The sequence below is a fragment of the Artibeus jamaicensis genome, unplaced genomic scaffold (assembly GCF_021234435.1).
Source record: "Artibeus jamaicensis isolate MK-2021 breed Jamaican fruit bat unplaced genomic scaffold, CSHL_Jam_final contig_233, whole genome shotgun sequence".
NCBI lineage: Eukaryota > Metazoa > Chordata > Mammalia > Chiroptera > Phyllostomidae > Artibeus > Artibeus jamaicensis.
In genome coordinates this window covers 11,110,462-11,118,889 of record NW_026521486.1, presented here as the reverse complement: position 1 = coordinate 11,118,889, position 8,428 = coordinate 11,110,462, and positions in this window count along the sequence as shown.

The following is an 8,428-nucleotide window of genomic DNA, read 5'->3' as shown; positions in this document are numbered from 1 at the left end:
TTGCTTAAATATTGCATCTGTCACAGGGCATCTGAATTTGTAAAATACCCAGTAATTTCTAGAATTGTTAAAAAGAGGAAGATCCTGTAATCATAACAGACAGGTAAACCCAGGCGAGGAAGGGTTGGGGCTTGGCCAGGGCTGCACAGCAGGGGCCCCAGAGCGTGCACGTTCCAAACTGACTGCTCTCCAGCTAATACTCCTGACTTAGAAGTGTTCTCAGTGCTGCTGTTTGCCAACTAAATTAAAAGTCGGGCCCTGACTGGTGTAGCTCAGGGGGATTGAGCTCTTGCTTGTCAACCAAAAGGTCACTGATTTGATTCCTGGTCAGAGCACATGCCTGGGTTACAGGCCGGATCCTCAGTTGGGTGCATGCGACAGGCAACCGATCAATGTTTCTCCACCCTCTGTCTCCCTCCCTTACCCTCTCTCTAAAAATAAATTTTAAACATCTTTAAGAAGTGGCATGCCTTTTTATTCCCTGGCAAGGCATTCAGTGTTATCAAGGAGAAGAGACATTCCGTGTCAGCCCAACAAGAGTACATAACATCGTAAGTTTTATGCACCCAGCATAGCACATAAATATATAAGCAAATGTTAATAGACCTAATGAGAGAAATAGCAATACGATAACAGAAGGGGACTTTAATATTCCACTTTCACCAATGGCTGGGTCCTTCATGCAGACAAAAAAAAAAAAGGTGGCCTTAAACAGCTCATTAGACTGGGTGGAGTAGATATACAGAATATTCCGCCCCAAAGAATGGAATACACATGCTTCTCAAGCACACATGGAATATTCCCCAGCAGAGGTTGTGTTATGCCACAAAACAAGTCTTAGTAATTTGTTTTAGCTTTTCTTTTTACCCTCTTGTACCTCCCCGTGCCTCCCTTTCCCTCTGTTAACCACCGTACTGTTGTCTGCCGCTGTGAGGTCTGGGGGTGGGTTTTACTTAATCCCTTCACCTTTTTCACTCAGCCATGCAACCCCCTCCCCTCTGATGGCTGTCAGTCTTAAGATTGAAAGCCTATCAAATGTTTTCCAACCATAACAGTATGAAACTACAAATCATTGCCAAGAAGAAAACTGGAGAATTTACAAACATGTAGAGACTAAACAACATGTACTGAATAACCAACTGGTCAAGGAAGAAATCAAAAAAGACCTTCAGACATAAAAATTAAAATAAAACACACCCAAAACTTAACGGATGCAGCAAGAGCAGTAACTACATCAAAAAACAGTATCTCATCCTGTTACACCTCAAAGAACAAGAAAAGAACAAATGAAGCCCAAAGTAGAAGAAAGGAAACTGAAGACCCCAGTGGAAATAAAATACAGACCGAAAAGACAATAGAAAAGATCGGTGAAACCACGAGCTGGGTTTTTTTAAAGGTAAAATTGACAAATCTTTACTCAGGACTCAAAAAGTCAAAAAGTAGAAACTTTACATCTTATATCACAGAAGTGATTAGAAAATCTGAATTGAGTGATTACTAGTGAGATTGAATCAGGAATCAACAACCTCTTACCCTGGCTGGTGTGGCTCAGTGGATTGAGTGGACCAGAGGGTCACTGGTTTTGACTCCCAGTCAGGGCACATGCCTGGGTGGTAGGCCAGGTCCCCAGTTGGTGTGCAAGAGGCAGCAAACAGATGTTTCTCTTCACACATTGATGCTTCACTCCTCCTCCTCCTTCCTTTCTCCTCTCTAAAAATCAATAAATACTTTTAAAAACCACCACCACCTCCCAACAAAAGCCCAGGACCATATGACCTCACGGTGAATTCTGCCGAACATCTGCATGACTAATTCCAAGCCTCCTCAAACTCTTCCAAAGAAAATAAGTGGGAATACTTCCAAGCTCATTTTATGAGGCCCGGCATTACTATTCCAAAATATACCAATATACCAAAATCAGACAAGGGCACCATGAGCAAAGAAAATTAATGGTCAATATACATAAATGTATAAATCCTCAATGAAATACTAGCAAACCAAACTCAGCAATATGTCAAAGAGATCATAAACCATGAACAAGATTTATTCCAGTGATGCAAGTGTGGTTTGACACCTGCAAATCAATGTGATACGAATATTATCAAATAAAGAAGACAAATCATGGGACCATCTCAAAAGATGCAGAAAAAAATTGACTAAATTCAACATCCACTTATGATAAAACACAACAAAGTGGGGGATAGAGGGAACATATAGCAACACAAAGTCCATATACAGGGTGGGCGAAAGGTTTACAGTTGTATGTATGTGAAAGTTTATTACTGTTATTGTTTATTAGTGTATTTCCATACAAACAACTATAAACCTCGCCATACTCAATGGTGAAAAGCTTAAATTTTTTTTCTAAGGTCATAAGATCCCGCTCTTGGGAGTTTTCATTTAACACAGTATTGGAAGCCCCAGTTAGATCAGTTAGACAGGGGAAAGAAGCATTTGAAGGAGGAAATAAAACTTAACTGCAGATGACTTACATAGAAAACCCTAAAGATGCCACCAAACACCGTTGGGACTAAAATTCAGTAGGTGCAGGATACAAAATCAGAGAAATCTGTTGTGATTCTATATAATAATAATTACCAAAAAGAAATTATGAAAGCAATCCCATTTACGATTGTACCAAATAAAATACCTAGGAATAAAGTTGGCCAACAAGATGAGAGACCTGTACACTGAAAACTCGAAGACACTGATAAAATGAAGACAAAATAGATATTACCTGCTCTGGATTGGAATTAATACTGTCAAAATGTCCATACCACCCAAAGCAATCTATAAATTCAATGCAATCCCTATCAAAATTCCAGTGGCATTTTTCACACATACACACACCAAAAAAACAGCAATCCTAACATTTGTGGGGAACCATGAGAGACCCTGAATAACCAAAGCAGTCTTGAGAAAGAACAAAGCTAGAGGCATCATTCTCCCTGATTTCAAACTATATTGCAAATCAACAGTTATCAAAACAGTATGGTACTGGCACAGAAATAGACATAGATCAGTGGAACAGAATAGAGGCTAGATGTAAATCCACACATTTATGGTCAATTTACAACAAAGGAATCAAGAATATACAATGGGGAAAGGATAGTTTTGTCAATAATGGTGTCAGGGGAAACTGGACCACTACTTTACACAATATACAAAAAAATAACTTAAAGTGGATTAAAGACTTCACCAAAAAACCAGAAACTGAAACTCCTGAAAGGATCAGGGGGACCGGTGCTAAGCTTCTTGAATTGGCCTTAGCAATGATTGCTTTAGATTTGGCATCAAAAGCAAAGACAACAGATGCAAACATACTAATAGGCACAAACTAGGTCAGAGAACCAGGGAGTGGTCATGACTACCCTAAAATAATTTCTTCCCATGTGTAGCCATAAAGCTGGTAACAGTGATAAACCAGGTGGAGCGTCTGAGCCTGCAGGTTACTGATTTACAACACAGGTTGAATTCACAGCTTTAGCAGAGTGCTTACGTATAAAATACTTGGGGAGAAAGAGTGCAAACTCTTTCTGAGAATGAGTCTTGAATTCCCTGTCATGACCACCCATTATAAAATTCCAATTCTATGCATTTACCACTCTTCCCATCTCTTACCACCTCTGATCTATGCTAAGCCAAACCCCAAAATTCTCTATAATTCCAAAGTCAAACTGTGGAAAATAAGGCTTACAAATTAACAGAATTGTGAGAATTTCCTAACTCTTGGGTAATATGTGCCAAAAGATTCTGGCCCTGGCTGGTGTAGCTCAGTGGATTGAGCGCAGGCCTGCAAACCAAACAATCGAGGTTCGATTCCCAGTCAGGGCACATGCCTGGGTTGCAGGCCAGTTCTTAGCAGGGGACGCACAAGAGGCAACCGTACATTGACGTTTCTCTCTCTCCCTCTCTCCTTCCCTTCCCCTCTAAAGATAAATAAATAAAATCTTTAAAAAAAAAAGGATTCTGAGGGCACTACACCAGGGTAGAAGAAACAGTTTAGGTCAAGCTGAAATTTATTGGTATGAGTACATTTCATTGCAAGTGATCACAGGTGATCTAACCCATGTTCCAGCCATGGGTGCCCGGTACAGTTCTCGTCCTGTTCTCTAACAGTAGCTAGATGCTCACTTCCTCAAAACCTAGCCAGGCCAGGTAACTCATCAAGATAACCTGATCAGACAACAGAATCCCCACAAGCTAGTTTAAGCAAAAGGAATTTATAAAGCAGTATAGACAGCCCATAGAATCACTAAAAAAGGCTTGAAATGAAGTCTAGGCTGAATTCTAGGAATGACTCCCAATTCTATACCATAGACATGAGCTTGCAAGATAGAGCTTCTGTTCCCATAATCAGGAAGCCACCTGCCAAATCAGAAAGCACTGACCACAGCCATCAGCTCCAAAAACGCATCACCTTGGAACATCCAAGCCTGTGCAGTAAACAGAAGGCCCAAGCCCTGCGTGTCTCTCCCCATAACTCATTTCTGAATCGAACTGTCACCCAAGTGCTTCTGATTACAAGGACATTGGTTCTGTTCGGAATCTGAGCTCTAAGGAGTCTGGGAAGTGGTTTTTAGCCTTCCAGACTCTGCAGCACAGGAAAGCATGACAGAAAGGGACTGACGATCTGGACTATCTTTGTACACAGCATGTTAACACATACAGACATGATCAGACAGCCAGCTTTTTCACTTAACAGGACGCCTTGTAGATACTTGTGTTAACATAGAGATTACCTCCTTTTTGATGGCACTGTATTCGTATGGATGTGTCGTGATTCACCATTTTCTTCAGGAGGACACTTAGGCTTCTTCCATCTTCAATGGATTCCTTCATCCTGACCACACCTGTGAGAAAGGAATCGGAGCCTGCACATACCTTTCCCCCGATATGTGTGTGCTTCTGGACTTGAAACTGAATTTCCTGATCACAAGCCACTGTTTTTCTTTATATACGTGCCTCCCTACTCCATCCCCCTTAGTCTAACATGTTATTTTCCCTGAGAGAATATACACTGAATGAATGGATCATCCTGCTTTTCTCTTGCCATGGGACACTGTTTGAATTCTGGGAATTTCAGATGCGAAGCAGCCTGGCACACTTTCTTTTTGCTACAGCATGTCTGGGGCAGGCATCCTGAAAGTCCCTAACAGAATATGCCATCTGTCAGGCTTTTTAATAATTCTTTTTTCATTGACAAGTGCCAGTGGTCTCTAACCAATTAATTAAGAACAAGAGCGCATAAAAATGTTTTCTGCTTATACAGACGCATTTCACAACTTCGGTACAAATATGCAGTGAGTGTGATGCACCTTAAACAGGGTGTCAGAACAGCAGCATGTAGATTAACGTGAAAGAGAAGCCAGGAAGAGAAAATATTCATTTTAACAAGTACTCCGAAGGCAGCAAATCACCGAATATGAAAGGTGGAAAATCTTTAATTTTCTTAACCTCGGCATCTATAAAATGGGGGTGAAACCCACTTTTGTTAATACCCCACAAGGACTAAACAAATGGTAAACAAAAGCGTACTATTGCTATTACAAATATCTGCGAATAAAGGGCACATGTGCCCCAGGCCATGTTATTTAGCTAAGAAAGGCAGGAAACTGTCTGTTGACCAATGGTAGATCATTTAAGTACACTTTCCCAAAGTTGGTACCTGTCTGTTTTAAGTGATTTTCTCCCCTCATTCTGGCCATAATGATCTTGATCCTCATCCTGTCCCAAAGTCCACCTCCAGCCTGTGCCTCAGCAAGCCTGCAACAGTACAAAAGAGGGTGGGGCGGGTGGGGGGCGGGTACAGGGGAGCAGAAAACGCAAAGACCAAAAGTCCACAGCATGCTTCCTAGGAGCTCCCTAGTCCATCTATATAAATAAGTATGCTTCGCCTAAATGGAATAGGTTTTCTCTGTGAGCTTTAAAGACTTGCAACCATGATGAGATCCCAGTTTTAGCCAGGCCACTACTAAAGAATCAACAGAACTTGGGTGGGCTAGGCACAGACTGCACTTCTGGCTGTGCCTATTATACAGAATTATGTGCCTATTATAGAAATTAATTGTCTCACAGTTCTGGAGACCAGAAGTCTGAGATCGGAATGTCAGTAGAGTTGTTTCTCCCAAGGGCTTTCTCCTTGGCTTATAGATAGCAATCTTCTACACGCCTTCACGTGGTCTTCCCTCTGCGCTTGTCTGTGTCTAAATTTCCTCTTAGAAGGACACCAGTCATACTGCATTAAGCCTGCCCTAAGAAACTCATTTTTACCTTAACTTTTTGAAGACCTTACTTCCAAATATGGTCACATTCTGAGGTACTGGGAGGTTAGAACTTTAATATGTGGGGTGGGGGGGGGGGACCATCTAACCCGTAATAGGTAGTAACCTGCAGATATGTTGTTTTTGAGTGAGATGTAGCTTGGTGATCAGATACTGTAAGTTAGTTGTCATACTTAATGAGGGGCTGACAGTTTATGTTCAACACACAGTTAAGTGTGTTCACTAGGAAGTGTGCGTACAAGTTGACAGCCTGAAAAGGCCGAAGGAGACTAGTTCCTCTCACTTCTGTGCCGTCTGATGTACTGAGGGCCTCGGCCTAGCACACATGCAAGGTTATAAACAACACCCTCTTTTTAAAAGTATATTTTATTGTTTATGCTATTAGTTTTCCCAATTTTTACCCCCTTTCCCCCCCTTCACCCTGTACTGCCCCACCCTCTAGTATTCCCTACCTTACTTCATGTCCATAGGTCGAACATGTAAGTCCTTTGGCTTCTCCATTTCCTATACTATTCTTAACCTCCCCCTGTCTATTTTGTACCTACCATTTATGTTTCTTCTTCTCTGTACCTTCTCCCCCCGATTCTTCCCCTCCCCACTGAAAACCCTCCATGTGATATCCATTTCTCTGATTCTGTTCTTGTTCTAGTTTGCTTAGTTTTGGGTTTTTTTTTTTTTAGGTTCAGTTGTTGATAGTTGTTACTTGTCATTTTACTGTTCATAGTTTTTGATCTTCTTCAATTTCTTAGATAAGTCCCTTTAACATTTCATATAATAAGGGCTTGGTGATGATGAACTCTTTTAACTTGACCTTATCTGGGAAGCACTTTATCTGACCTTCCATTCTAAATGAAAGCTTTGCTGGGTAGATCAATCTTGGATGTAGGTCCTTGCCTTTCATGACTTGGAATACTTTCTAGCCCCTTCTTGCCTGCAATATCAGATAGGTTGGATATCTCACCGCTTAGTTTTTTCTGGAGCTTTGCTCTGTTCTTTTATTTGGGCCATAGCTGTCTCCGTGCACCTGTTATGCTGTCAGGGGGCAAGGCCACAGGTATTCACCCAGGTGGGACAACCCTCTCTGCTGTGCTGTGGTGCTGTGTGGGTGGGGTCAGAGAGGGAACAATGTGGCTCGCTCGCTCAGCTCTAGCCCCCCTTTCCAACAAACTCTGTCATGTGAGAGTGGGAATTTCTCCCGCTGTGGCACCACCGTGGTAGTTTACAGCTAGCTTGCTTGGTTCAGCCAGGCCTGCCTTGCTGCCTGTCTCCGTCCGTCCTACCAGTCTGGTGAATGTTTCGACTCCTTGGTTGTCAGAGTTCCATGCAGTGTGATTTTCTGGCACTTCTGGTTGTTTCTTGTTTTTAGATTGGTTGTTATCCTCCTTTGGGTTGTGTGTGGAAACAAAGGGTTTCTACCTACGCCTCCATCTTGGCTGGAATTCTAAAGGGTTCATACACTGACCTACAAGAATAGGACAAACTAGTTTGTAGGCTTTGGCCTTACAAACTCAAATTATGCCCAGTTGTACCTGTATTACTAAAATCCAGGGCTTCATGGGCCATCTATAGCCATAATTTTTAGAGTAGAAACTGTGCTAAACTAAAACTGAAGACTACTGGTTCATGTTTACTGTACATCAAGTACTATGGTGGCCCTTTCTTACACGTTAACTAACATCAAACGGTGTTATGAAACAGGAACTCGTACTGTGGTCTATTTACAGTAAACAGAGGCATAGAGGTCACATACCTTGACCTGACCAAGGTTACAAACCATTGTGCAGCAAAGCCCAGACTGGAGAACAGTCGGCTGGGCTCCAGGGCCCACACTCATATCCTGCTTCTCAACACGACCATCTACCCAACAGCAGCAGCAGGTGAGGCCACCTGCAATAGCCGGAGAAGGCTGATTAAAAGCCAGTTACTGATTTATTCATCTTGTGAGAAGGACTTAGAATGTACCTTTTAAGTCTAAAAGGTTAAAAAAGAAAAAAGGAAGAGACAGTGGTAAAAAATCAGTAAGTTACATTCTCACTCAAAACTATTATCCTCTATTCTATGTTTTTAAGCATCAGTCTGGGGAGCATTTAACCTCGCATGAACCAGAGATAGAGGGAGGAAGGAAACTAGTCCCAGCATCCGGG